This window comes from Rattus rattus, chromosome 15 (genome assembly GCF_011064425.1).
Source record: "Rattus rattus isolate New Zealand chromosome 15, Rrattus_CSIRO_v1, whole genome shotgun sequence".
In the NCBI taxonomy this organism is placed as follows: Eukaryota; Metazoa; Chordata; class Mammalia; order Rodentia; family Muridae; genus Rattus; species Rattus rattus.
In genome coordinates, this window is record NC_046168.1 from 43,846,154 (window position 1) to 43,859,346 (window position 13,193).

The 13,193-nt window shown below is 39.6% G+C and overlaps 1 pseudogene; it reads left to right on the top strand.

Moving 5' to 3' along the window:
* The first annotated feature begins 324 nt into the window (after nt 1–324).
* On the top strand, nt 325–927 carry LOC116884369 (annotated as a pseudogene).
* Nucleotides 928–13,193: the final 12,266 nt, after the last annotated feature.

Sequence of the window (13,193 nt, forward strand, 5' to 3'; positions counted from 1 at the left end):
GGTTGGTAGTACAAATGACGATAAAAAGTACACGACTCATCCATTTCCTGACCGATTTAGATATCCATATAACAAAGAAAAGGACGGCGTTAATATGAATAAAAGAACTGTATGGAACATTTAAAATTTCTGCCTACCCTGACAGTCTCAGTTCGGGGTCACAGGGATATGAAGATGGCTACCTGTACCTTCACAGACCATCCTGTCCAGGTATCTGCTCCTGCTACCATGGTTACTGGCAGTGAGTGTCTTAAGAACGCGATAGTCCTGGGGTCTTTCACATAGGGCAGTTACATCTTGTCCCTGTACCACTTCCTCCAGAAGATGAAGGGAAAGTGTATCTTGATCCCTGAGAAAATTTTCCAGGTCCTTTCTCCTAAAACTGGTGTAACGGGACCCCACGTTTTTTGAACTCGGTTCGGCTTAGCTTGTATCTTCTGTCCAAAGAAATATACGTGATTATCCCAGAGATCGTGTCCACAATTTCAGCAAGAGGGTTGACTGTCTTTGTGGTTAAGAGTTGTGGTGCCTCTATTGGAAAATTTATCGATAAACTTAATGAGCAAAGAATCGCTCAGCTAGAAGTATCAAATGATCTAGAATGCAGGTGACATGGAGAAGGCACAGTAGGCACTGGATCAGAAGTGCTGTTACCTCTTCGACATTCAGAGGAACAATGCTGTCACAGCCTTGAGGTCACTTATGGGCAAAAGCTACATAGAGCATATAAGAAGGTAAAGAAGCAACTGGACTATCATATTTCTGTATAGGACATGATGTGTCACAGGGAGCAATAGCACATGATAGACTGGATGGAGAAACGTGGTGCAGGATGGTTCTGCATAGCAGGAAAAGGAAACTGGTCTGAGGTACCTTGAACATCTAAAGCTGCTCTCTAGAAAGGTTCAAAATCACCCAGTTATATGAATGTGTCGATCTCATTTGAGATGGCCAGAGAGAGCTAACTTAAATGGGAACTATTTTGTGTGAAGAACTCTTCCTGTATTGTCAGCTACTGAAATTACAGTGTATCTTTCCTAAGAAATGATTAAGGTTCACTTAGTGGCTTAACCCTATTGGCCAGTCAGATATATTTGATCCTTGGTCTGTATCCAGAGTTGTCTAATCACTTTTGAATAAGCAATTTGCATCAACTTGCTGCCCAACTAAAATTACCAAGTTATTGTTTAAACGTGTAATTAAATACCGCCTTGCAATAAAATGACATTTGAAACAGAAAAGAATTATACCAATAACTTAAAAATTATTTTTGCAAAAGACCTAAGAACTATGAAACAATAGTTTGAGAAATAACACAAATAGCTATTTTTAATTTTTATTCTAATTCCCAGCTGCTATTGAAGATGCTAATGGCTGGCCTCAGAGTTATCCAGATTGACATTACTTTAGTTAATTAGGTTCCCAAAGGGAAAAGGATCTCATACTTTTCTAACATCTTTAAAAGGCTTTAATAAGGAAGAATGTTGAAGTATTTGGGCAGCCGATGCATACACGATGCATATATAGGAAAATAAAAGGATTGCAATGTGTGTCAGGGCTTAACTGGAGACTCAAGCATTCTTACAAAGTACTGATTTAGGAGTACCCTCATATCATTATGGAGAGTGGTGAGTCAGAGTTTGTAAGGCTGTAATTCTGTGTGTGTGTGTGTGTGTGTGTGTGTGTGTGTGTGTGTGTGTGTGTGTTTCTATGTGCAGGGAGGCCAACAAAGGATACTGAATGTCCTGCTGCATCATTTTCTACCTTTTTCCTTTGAACTGGAGTATGTCTCATTTCCTGTCCCTATTCCCCCAATCACAGTCTCACAATGCTGGGGCTACAGTGAGTGTGTTTCAGCTTGGCTTCTTATGTGGGTCATAGAGAATCTCAACTCGGGTTTTCATGCTTGCATAGCAAGCGCTCTTATCCATCTGAAAAACCCAGTGTTGATGTTACAAGTCCTACAAAAGAAGTTGGTTCTAAACTGAACACAGTCCTGAGCCAGGTATTGGAGACGCTACAGGGAGATCTAGGGAAAATGTCATAGCTACAGGTTCAGATACTCCTTACGTCAACCATGCAAACCAGCCAATCACAACTCCAAAGCTGCCATAATACCTGGTGCATTGCCAAAAGTCTTCAAAGTTTTTGCATATACTTCAAATATCCTTGAGCTTACCCTGATTAGAACAGAATTCTGGGAAGTGCCCAACCTACTCAGTTTAGCATATTGCCAACTTAGATGCTCAAATAACTAAAATGAAAACAACAACAACAACAACAAAGAGATGGGAAGAAAGTGAAATCAGTGTGGATAAAAGAAATAATGTAAGTAATAAATTTAAAACTGATGTTACTTCTAATGGCATGATAATATGGGATTAGGTAGGAAATGAGATGTTTGTATTAACTCAAATAGATGCTTCAATGAAAGGTCTCCAGCTTGCATACCTGAATTATATCTACCCATATGCTATATAAAGAAATGGCCATGTCAAACTGTCAAATCACGGTCAACGAGAACTGAAGATAAACCCAAAGTGTTTTACATATATGTATGTGTGCATTAATACACACACACACACACACACACACACACACACACACACACACCACAAAACTTGAGAAAACACTGGGACTCAGAGTAGTGAGCTGAATTAGTAAACTAACAAGGGATGAAGAAGTAATCAGGAATTGGCAACAAAAGAAAACTGTTTCCGTAAGATGATAGGAGTCTCATTAACAACTAGTGAATCCTCCCTCTCTTCCCTATACGGTTCCATGCTCTCTTCCACCAACCCACATGCCTGTGTATGCTTGGTCTTCGTGTGGGACCCTCTAACAAATGGAGCAGGGACTGTCTATGACTCTGTTGCCTGCCTTTGGCTCTCTTTCCTCTAACGGGGCTGCCTTATCTAGGCTCAGTAGGAGAAGATGCACCCAGACCTACTTCAACTTGATAGGCCAAGAGGGTTGATATCCATGAGTGGCCTCCCCTTCTCTGAAGAGGAAGTGAGGGGGATTTGCGTGATAGGCAAGAGGGAAGGGTTGAAGGGAGAGGAGGGAGGGAAATCTATGATCTGGATGTAAAGTGAATAAATTAATGAAAAAATATTTACTCAATATTTCTGAAAATCATGTATAATTCAAACATATACACTTTCATTGATTATTAGATTTCTAATTTGCTAATTTGGTAGACCTGTACCTCCTTCTTTATTAAAATGATAAGCCGTATTAACTGTATAATAATCAAGAAGCATAATTAAGTTCTAGAAAAACCAAACCGAGCTTTATTTTAACTCACAAAAATATGTTTCATTGTTTTGTGGAGTTTTTTTTTTTTTTTTGCTTGTTTGGGTTTTTTAAGCAAAGACTTTATTTATTTATATTTATTTGTTTTGAGGTAAATGTTTTTTTGCTATGCATTGTATGAATTAGAGGTTTTTCTGCTTGTCTGTATTTTTTGAGACGAGGTCTTAGGCATACAAGGCTTGCCTCGAATCTGCTAAGGATATAGCTAAGGATGACCTTGACCTTGTGATCCTCTTTTGTCTACCTCCAGAGTTCTGGAGTTTTGGGCGTGAACTAACATGTCCAGTATACATGACACTAGAAATGGAACATAGGGCTCTCACGTTCTACCATCCAGCCTGAAATGTCTGGACATGACAGGAAGACTTGGCAGTTGCTTTTAGACATGCCCCTGGAACAGCCTATGGGCCAAGGTGATTATCTACTATTCAAATATATTCCTGTCTGGTTCCTTGCCTTCTGCTCACGTGACAAGCCTTCTCTTGGCCTGCCTCAAACTAAATCTATTGCTCTATACCAACTCTCAGTAAAGATTAAACAGTCCCCAGGCATCTGTTAGGAATAAACGTTTATCTGGCTGCTACTCAATACTCTCTCAGGTGAGAGTTACTGTTTTTCATGACAGCTTGCCGGCAGTCCAGTGAGGCTGCCCTTTCTAAGAACTAAGTAACTCGTCTGCAATTGTGCAATTGTTTGCTCTACAGTCCCCCACAGAATATTTTTAAAACACAATTGAACCTGAAAATCATGAATGACAGAGATCTGATTCACACTGATGTTTCCTTAATAGCTCCCTAGGTCTCTCTCCGTTGCTGCTGCTTTATCTTCTCAAGCTAAATTCCTTTATTCAGATACAGCAATATTTTAAAGAGGGAATATGCTAGAAAATTACTCCAACAGATCTCTGACAAAATTTCTCACTGGCCAGTATTAATAGATGCTAATTTGCTATTATAACGAGTGTGTATCTATGCCAGTTAAAATATAGGATGCAATCAGTACTGAAAACCACTTGTTGATTGATTGATTGATTGATTAATGAAAAAATATGTTTGGTTAAGTGCTTTTCTTAAGTGGCTGCACGTATATTGTATTTGCACCCGATTTGAAGACATATTTTATCTCCATCACAATTAGTGCTGGGTATTGAAGAGCAAATGATTGAACAGAAGTTCCCTGGTAGACTTCAATATTTATATGTAGTGAACATTATTAGTTAAAAGCATGGTGATGGACACTTATTATCCAAGTACTCAGATGCTGAGGCAGGAGATCCAGAGTTTGAAGCTAGCTTGGACTGTACAATGAAACCCACCTTAAAACCAAACGAATCAATAATATAACTGCCACATTGTCATACCGACTCACTTTGACCATAACTGTTATGGATAAGAAAACAGTGGAAACTGTTTGGACACTTTTTTTTTGTCACAGCAAGAGGCTATGTTGTTGACAAGAAAGAGAAACTAGAAAAATATGTTAAAATAAGAAAATAGGTGTTTGTGTGTGGTTTCTTTTTATGAATATGTAGAATTTAGAAATTAAGTAGTTAATATTTAAACATTCACAAGTGAATCTTGAATGTTTTTTTTTTTGGTTTCAAAATCATAGTACTTACTTGATTATGTTGTTTAAATTAAAGATCAAATCATTACAAGTTAAATTTGAATAAATCAGCTAAGTATTAATGGAGAAGAGAGTTTAATCTGAGTAAGAGCAATATGCCTACCCCCAAAAAACAATGTAAATGAGGAGTAAGGACAATATTATATGGAATCTCCGATTAATAATAATAATAATAATAATAATTATTATTATTATTATTATTATTATCAGTTTTTGTCTTAGTTACCCTTTCTCTGTGTCAAAACTTCCTCAACAAAGGACCTGTGTGGTGCCTCCTGATAAAATTCCTTGTCACACAAACCTAAGGACTTGAACTGGATCCCTGGAACTGAAGGTAGAAGGAAAATAACCCCCAAATGTTGTTCACTGACTTCCACATGTGCCCCATCCCACCACGGTGATAGTGATGATGATGGTGATGGTGATGGTGATGGTGATGGTGATGATGATGATGGTGATGATGGTGATGGTGATGGTGATGGTGATGGTGATGGTGATGGTGATGATGATGGTGATGGTGATGATGGTGATGGTGATGATGGTGATGATGATGGTGATGATGGTGATGGTGATGATGATGGTGATGATGGTGATGGTGGTGATGGTGATGATGATGGTGATGATGGTGATGATGATGGTGATGGTGGTGATGGTGGTGATGATGGTGATGGTGATGATGGTGGTGGTGATGGTGATGATGGTGATGGTGATGATGGTGATGATGGTGATGGTGATGATGATGGTGATGGTGATGGTGATGATAGTGATGGTGATGGTGATAATGGTGTTGGTGATGGTGATGATGGTGATGGTGATGGTGATGGTGATGATGGTGATGATGGTGATGGTGATGATGGCGATGGTGATGGTGATGGTGATGGTGATGATGATTTAAAAGAAATACCCTGTCAGAAACAACCTGAAGGTAAAAAGATTGCCCTTGGATCATAGTTGCAGAGGGATGCACCATCGTAGGAGGCTGGTTGCTCATATCACACACATACTCAGGTAGCAGAAGGGAACAGGGAATAAGACTGGGCTTTAAAGCTTCAGGGTCTTTTCCCCAGTGACTCTCTTTATCCAGACAGGCCCCACCTCTGAAACAAACCACAGTCTTCCCAAATAATACCACCAAACGGTGAACAACTGTTCTAACTTGCGAGGCTATGGAGGATATTTCATATTCAGACTGCAATAGGTTTTTTTAAAATAAGGTTAAATAATATTCAAATGTTTTACAGAAAAAATAAATACGTGCTGTTCATTTTTGCTGTGAGCTTAGCACTAATTGCTATGTTTTTTTATATTATTTGTATCCCTCAGAGGTTCACACGTTGCAAGTTTGATCCCTACTATGTTGGTGTTGAACTGCTGAAACTTTTAAAAGGTAGAGCCTCCTAACACAGGAAGTTAGATCATTTGGGTTTCCACTCTCAGAAAGAATTAAGTATACATTTTAAGACCCTTGTTAGTTCCCGTGAAAAGAACTTTTTAAAGAGAGAACAAGTCTAGACTCTGACTCATCCTGGTTCGGTTCTCATTATGTAATCTCTCCCGTCATTGTGGTATCATCTGCCCTGAGATCCTCATCCTAGGTGTTCAGCTTCCCAACTATGAGGAAATTTACTCACTGTTTCTGCAAAGCACTTTGTGGCAATGTTAGAAAAAAATTAAGACACTATGTTAAAGAATAAACTAAAGTTTTGAAAAGAAGTAATACTAAGATAAAATGTTACAGATAGGCAAACCCATGTACCTACCAGTTGTTTAGAATTCCTATTTATTTTCAATTCCCTCCCCTTCTTTGAGTAGTAGGGGCATAGCTAACACCAGCATATATATGAACATTCTGGGTTTGTCAGTTTTAGCTGCATGATACTGGGCAAGCTTTTTAACTTCTTTGTGACTTAATTTTCATCTATAGAGTTAAGTGCATTAATTAACAGCTACTATCTCATAATTACTCCAAAATGTAATGGTTATGCAAATTACTTTCCTTGTAACATACTACCTAACAGAAACAACTTTAAGGAGGAATGATTTATTTTGGTTCATAGTTCTGAGCCACACTCCCTAATGTCCAGCAATTGTTGGTGACTTGCACCATAGCATCAGGAGCTTGGAGCACAACTGGTTTACATTACAGCTTCTGACAGGAAGCTGAGGGCCAAATGGGAAACAGGTATAGACTATAAGCTTCAATGCTTGCACCTATTACCCTACGTCAGCCAGCTAGACTCCATCTCCAAAAGCACCACTCTAAAGGGTGCCACCAGCTGAATTCTAAGTATCCAAATGCACCAGCTTGCAGGAAACATTTCACATTCAGGCCATAAAGAGGATTAAAAGTAAGTATCCATCATTCCTCAGCTTTTTTCAGTATGGAATGCAGAAGTAACTTTGCCAGTCAGACTTCAGTGTCTTCCTTATTCAGCTTTTTTTTTTTTTTTTTGGTTTAATTAAATGGGTAGTGTCATCTTATGTTAGAAAGAGAAATTTGCTTTTCTCAGTCTGCCAACTCAGTATCCACCATGTACACAAACACCTTTGCGGACACAGCCAGAATTTTTGTACCACCTGTCCCAGCCAAATTGACATATGCCAATAACGATCATAACCACCTTCCATGGTGACCAGGGAAGTGTGCCTGTGCCTTCCCAGTGCCTAACACAAGTAGAACTCTATAAACATGGTGAATCGGAAAGGAAAGGCTCGGTTTTCAACTTTATGATTAATATATTTATTTATTCTCAAAAGAAAATAGTTGGTATATGGTACCAGAGAATTACTCTATGTGCGCACCTGTTAAGAATGAAATAGTACTTTCTAAGAATGTCTCATTGAAACAATTACACAGATATAAATGCTTTCTTTCACTCCTAAAAGCTATCTCTAAGGAGATCCTCAAGTTTCTCATGCAAGTTAAAAAAATTTCTCTTTTTACTCTTAGATGTTTTAGAAAAGTTACCATCCACTGTCGTATCAGAGGTAATCACACACACATGACCTCTCCAATAAATAAATAAATGAATGAATGAATGAATGAATAAATAAATAAATAAATAAATGCTGATGATAACCCCCAGAGCAATCTTTCTATGGAACCTGAACTTCTTTTCTTTTTATGAGTTTCATGTTTGGAGGGCAAGGCTTAGCTAAGCTTCTTGACCATTCTCTTCATCAATTTATGCCACTATCTTGAGGTAGTTCTCTGATGTGCACCAACAGGAGAGAAAAGACATCTGTAATAAGCACCAAGATCCTACTCATCCTCTGACACTAAGAGACAGGTTCCCAATGCTGAATTTCCTTCCTTCCTTCCTTCCCTCCTTCCTTCCTTCCTTCCCTCCTTCCTTCCTTCCTTCCCTCCTTCCTTCCTTCCTCCCTTTCTTCCTCCCTCCTCTTCTCTTCTTCTCCTTCCTTCTGTCCTTTTGTTGTTGCTATTGTTGCTTTGTTTGTTTGTTTGTCTTTATGGAAAGCTTCTGTTAACTATGGAGGTACCCACCCTGTCGATACTGGGTTCTCTAACCTACAATTCAATTCAGAATGTGTTTCTATTAAAGGACCCATGGGTTGTGTCATGGTCCCTGTCATTTCAGGCAGACATCAATCTGCTAGCCTACTTGTCATAACAAATCGAACACAAATCCAGACTTAGCAGTAGATTTTATTCTTAAAGATTATTGCTAGTGTACCGAGAGGGCCTACTGCACTATGGGAGAGGAACTGTGACTGCAGACTAAGGCAGTCTGATAGGAGGCTTTGTTTTACTCAAGCAGCATGGACGGTCCAGGATCTCTGTCTGATTTTCTTAAATCACCCCATAACTTTTCTTAAATGGGGAGGAAAGTCCTTTTTCTACATAAATGAAAGATGGTATTTGTGCCCTGAAGCTAGGCGGTTGACCTACCTCAGGCAGAACAGGTTTTGAAGCGCCCTTTTGCAAGTCTGGCAGGGACTATCTAGAACTTAATGCAAAGTTACTTAGCACCTATTGTTCCCAGCCTTAGCCAAAACTCTGAGCCAAGAGGACATTAAATAAGTCCTGGCAGGGAAAGTCCCTAAGTAGAAACCCTGTTGCTATTCTCTCAGAATTCTTTCTGAGCTCAAGACTTTTGGCCGGCAGAGATAAAGATGTGACTCAGGATAGGAAATGTACACATGCTGTTTCAAAGGCATTTTAATTACTGTAAGTCAGAAAGACTCAAATGGCAACTGTGGTCTCAGCAAAAGAGCTGGCATGAAATTACCCTTTATCGGTGACCTTTATTCGGAGAGAGGATCTCATGCTCATGGGAACTATGATTGAGCTTTGAGGTGGGAGAACATTAAAAAGGGAAGTCCACCATATCAAAGGTAGTGTGTTAGGGCCTTAAGGGGAAAGATAGGCTTCCATTTAAAACTTGGAAAGGAGCATCATTAAGAGAAATAAAGTAAAGGAGAGACAGCCTCTACCACAGATGGAATGACTGAACCCAAAGGCGGTCTTCAGAGTAATCTCCCAGACAAAGGAAAATATATGACTTTTCTATCCTTGCAGGGATAATGGGGAGTTCCATTCCATGGGATTTATTTCCACATAGCACAGAGTATGGGGGAGCCAGGCAGAATATACCAGTAGTTATCAGGCCGCAGTACAACATGGTTTCTTAACTCTCTGTCTTAGGAAGGAGAGCTACAGGGAGGCAAATTCTCATCTTTTCAGAGTGATCAGCACTTTAAAAGCCCATGAGCAACTGCTTCTATTTAACATAAATATACAATTCTGACACGTTTGTTGTTACTGGAAGGAAGTGAAAATAAGGTCTGTAGGATACACTCTCAGTCTCAGTGCTTTAATAACCCACGATGGAGCCTTGGACCTCACTATTTATATTCCAGATATTTGCTCGAAGCTGCACACTAAGTGATGTTGTAGCAGAATAGAAAGACTTGGAAAACTAACGGTGCAGGGTAAGGAGACACAGGAAGGAAAATAAGCCCCTCACACTGGACTCTGACTAAAGACTTTTACCACCTTAAAGCTAAAAATTCCAGCAAAATTAACGTCATGTGTTACCTATATAGAGAAAATATTCTTTTCTTCCTTCATTCCCTCCTTCCTTCCTTCCTTCCTTCCTTCCCCTTAAGACAGGCTTTCTCTGAAAAAAAAAAAAAAAAAACTTGTTAATCTTATTGTTAAACTCCAACTCTGCTTCAACCTTGCAGTTCCAAATTCTTTTTTTTTTTTTTTGGTTCTTCTTTTTTTTTTTTTTTCGGAGCTGGGGACCGAATCCAGGGCCTTGCGCTTCCTAGGCAAGGGCTCTACCACTGAGCTAAATCCCCAACCCCTCCAAATTCTTTTTATAGCAAAGAACCTCAGCTTTGTCTGAGTGAGGTCTCAGTAACAAACACCCAGGGCTGCTCCAGGCAGTAGTATCGAGCTGTGTCTCCAGCCCGTGCTCATCTGTGGCTGACAACAGGCTACCACGTTATTTCAAAGCCCTTCCTCTTATAGCGATGTTTAGATAAGCCTAGGTTCCAATCAGATGAGGTTTTTTTTTTTTTCATTATCTGTTATTCAGCTTCATTAAGAAGAGTCTGAATATAAAATTACAAAAGAACTACCCCCAAATAAGTGTCTGTGCTGTCCGGTACCAGACTGTGTTACATGTAAATGAAAAGGGTGGTTGCTCTGGAGTTAACTGGGACGGCTTGAATTTAGAAAAGCCGTCTTCTTTCTCTCTACTTTTCTAAAAGTAGCACACAGCTTTGCAAAGACAAAAGAGATGCTTCCTCTCTTTCTACCAGAGAGAACGAGGGGTTATCCCTGAAGACTGTCCGGGATTCTGTGTGCCTTTAGAGGTAGTTCCACAGTTATCAGCATTGATGATGACTAACTAGCCTCGCCTTCCCCCTTTGCTATCCATACAGATTTACAGTCTTCTTCTGCCTCATCATTTTTTCTAACACTTCCTGTTTCTTTGTTGACGATCCCTAACTGAGGCAAAATAGCCAAACAGGGAAAATGTAAGGGATATGGAAAGGGGAAGGATTCCCTCACTCCAGAACCTGATGGACATCCTTTGCCAGCCTAGGGCCAAGAATTCCACTAAAGTTACCAAAAATTGTTGTGAAGATTGCCTAGACAATATGCCCTCCGTTCAGAGTGTTTCACATAAAAATATTGAAAAGAAGTAAAGTACGCTTGCAGCCTAACCATAAATGATCTTCAAGAAAAACCATAGTCTTTTCTTTGCCACGTGTAAGCCTAAAATTTTCTGAGGCTCTACGAATAGGACTACAATACTTCTTTTACAATAATATGTCTAAGCTTCTGTGTGCAAATGTTGTGACCTCTGGTTGACCCTACGATTCATCGCTGGGTTCACCCCAGTGACCATCTGAGATGTAACTTCAAAAGTATCCAGATTATGTATTTGGCTGCTGTAAGGGTATGAAGACATTTTTAACCAGCTCCTGAAAGTTGTTCTCTTACCACATTTCTGTCATGACAAGTATATGCATGTATGTATATGTGTGTATACACAAATAAACAAATGCAATAAAATATCTGCTTAATAAACTCAAGATCTGCTTCATACTGACTCATCTTGAATTCTTTTTCCTGTGAGCTCCACCTGAGTAAAGGTGTCTGATAAGATTCAAAGTGCTTCAGCTCTTCCTATGAGCCATATCCACTGCCATTGATAACATCACAAAAGCTACCTCATTTCCTGGGTATCATTTCATATTATTTGAAATATACACATTGAGAAGTTCATTTTCCTCTTATGAATCTATCTTTTGTTACAGGGGCCCATTCAATAAAAGAGTAAGAAGAATATATGAGGGTTGAGTAAAAGTTGTATTTTTTTTCTCTATATCACCCTAGGAGTTCGTAACTTTGAATTAATACTCTATGAAAAAAATAGAGTTAGAAAACATTTAGTTAGCAACAAAAATCCTCTCCTTCACCTACACTTTATATGAGGCTTTCAAGGTCCTTTTCTCAGCTTGGTTCCAATTGTTGCAAGTCCAGCATGCACCAGTCACAGCATTCCTGGCAAATCAGTTTGTGTAGACTCTCCATACTTTTTATCTAACCACTTTTGATATCAGATCAATTTCTTTAGTCTCCTCTGTCTGCTCTGTCCTCTAGGTGATGCCTAGTCTCCTTTGCCTGCCTTCAACAAGAAGCTAGTCCTGTTAGCTTAGCTGGAATCCCATCTGCCCTTGCGATTTCCTCTGAGTAATTTTACATCCACTGCCCACAGATGCTCTGCAGCTGGGTATCCCCAATGACTTAGCAAATACCATGTGTTTGGAACTGAGCCTATACTGCATTCCCTTCCTGAATAAAACCCACTGATCATTTGCTAATCATCTGACAGTTTGTGTACCCTCTAAATTCATGTGTTGAAATCCTTATGGTATTGGCAAATAGAGTGCTGGGGAGATGATTAGACTGTGAAGGGGCCCTCTTGAGTAGAAGATAAAGGAGACCCAAGGAATTGCTTAGTGTTGACTGTGAAGATGGCTCTACAGGAACCAGGAATGGGCCTCTAAGCAACCTCTACGTACTGGAATCTTAATCATGTGTATCTAGAACTGTGAGAAGTAAATGTTCCTTGTTTGTGGGCAACATAGTTCACAGTATTTTTTATAACTGTCCAAACATACTGACGCGGTATGTTTGGAAGATTCCTATCCAGAGGTTAGGCACAGCCCCTGGTTGAGGGATGGGGCCACCTACCCATCTCAAAAATATAAACCCAGAATTAACCCCCACCTCCCTTGCCTTGGGGGATCTGTTTGGTTGGTATTGTTGTTCTTCCTTCCCTAAAGTTTCTTTAATGTGAGAAATTGTGACTTCGTTGTTTGTTTGTTTTTGTTTTAAAATGGAATTATTTTCAGAGCCTGGTCTTGAACTCCTTCTGGGCACAAGCAAATCTGCTTCAGTCTTATTTAGCTGAGTGTATGGGCAAGAATTAAGTTCTTTTTTAAAAAAAATTATTGATTTTTTATTTATTTACATTTCAAAATGTATCTCCCTCCCCAGTTTCCCCTCTGCAAACTCCCTATCCCATACCCTATCCCCCTGCTTCTATGAGGGTGTTCCCCAACCCACCTACCCACCCACTCCCACCTTACTGCCCTTGCAATCCCTGACACCAGGGCATTGAGCCTTCACAGGACCAATGGCCTGTCTTCCCATTGATGCCAGACAATGCCATCCTCTGCTACATATGCAGCTGGAGTCGCGGGTCCCT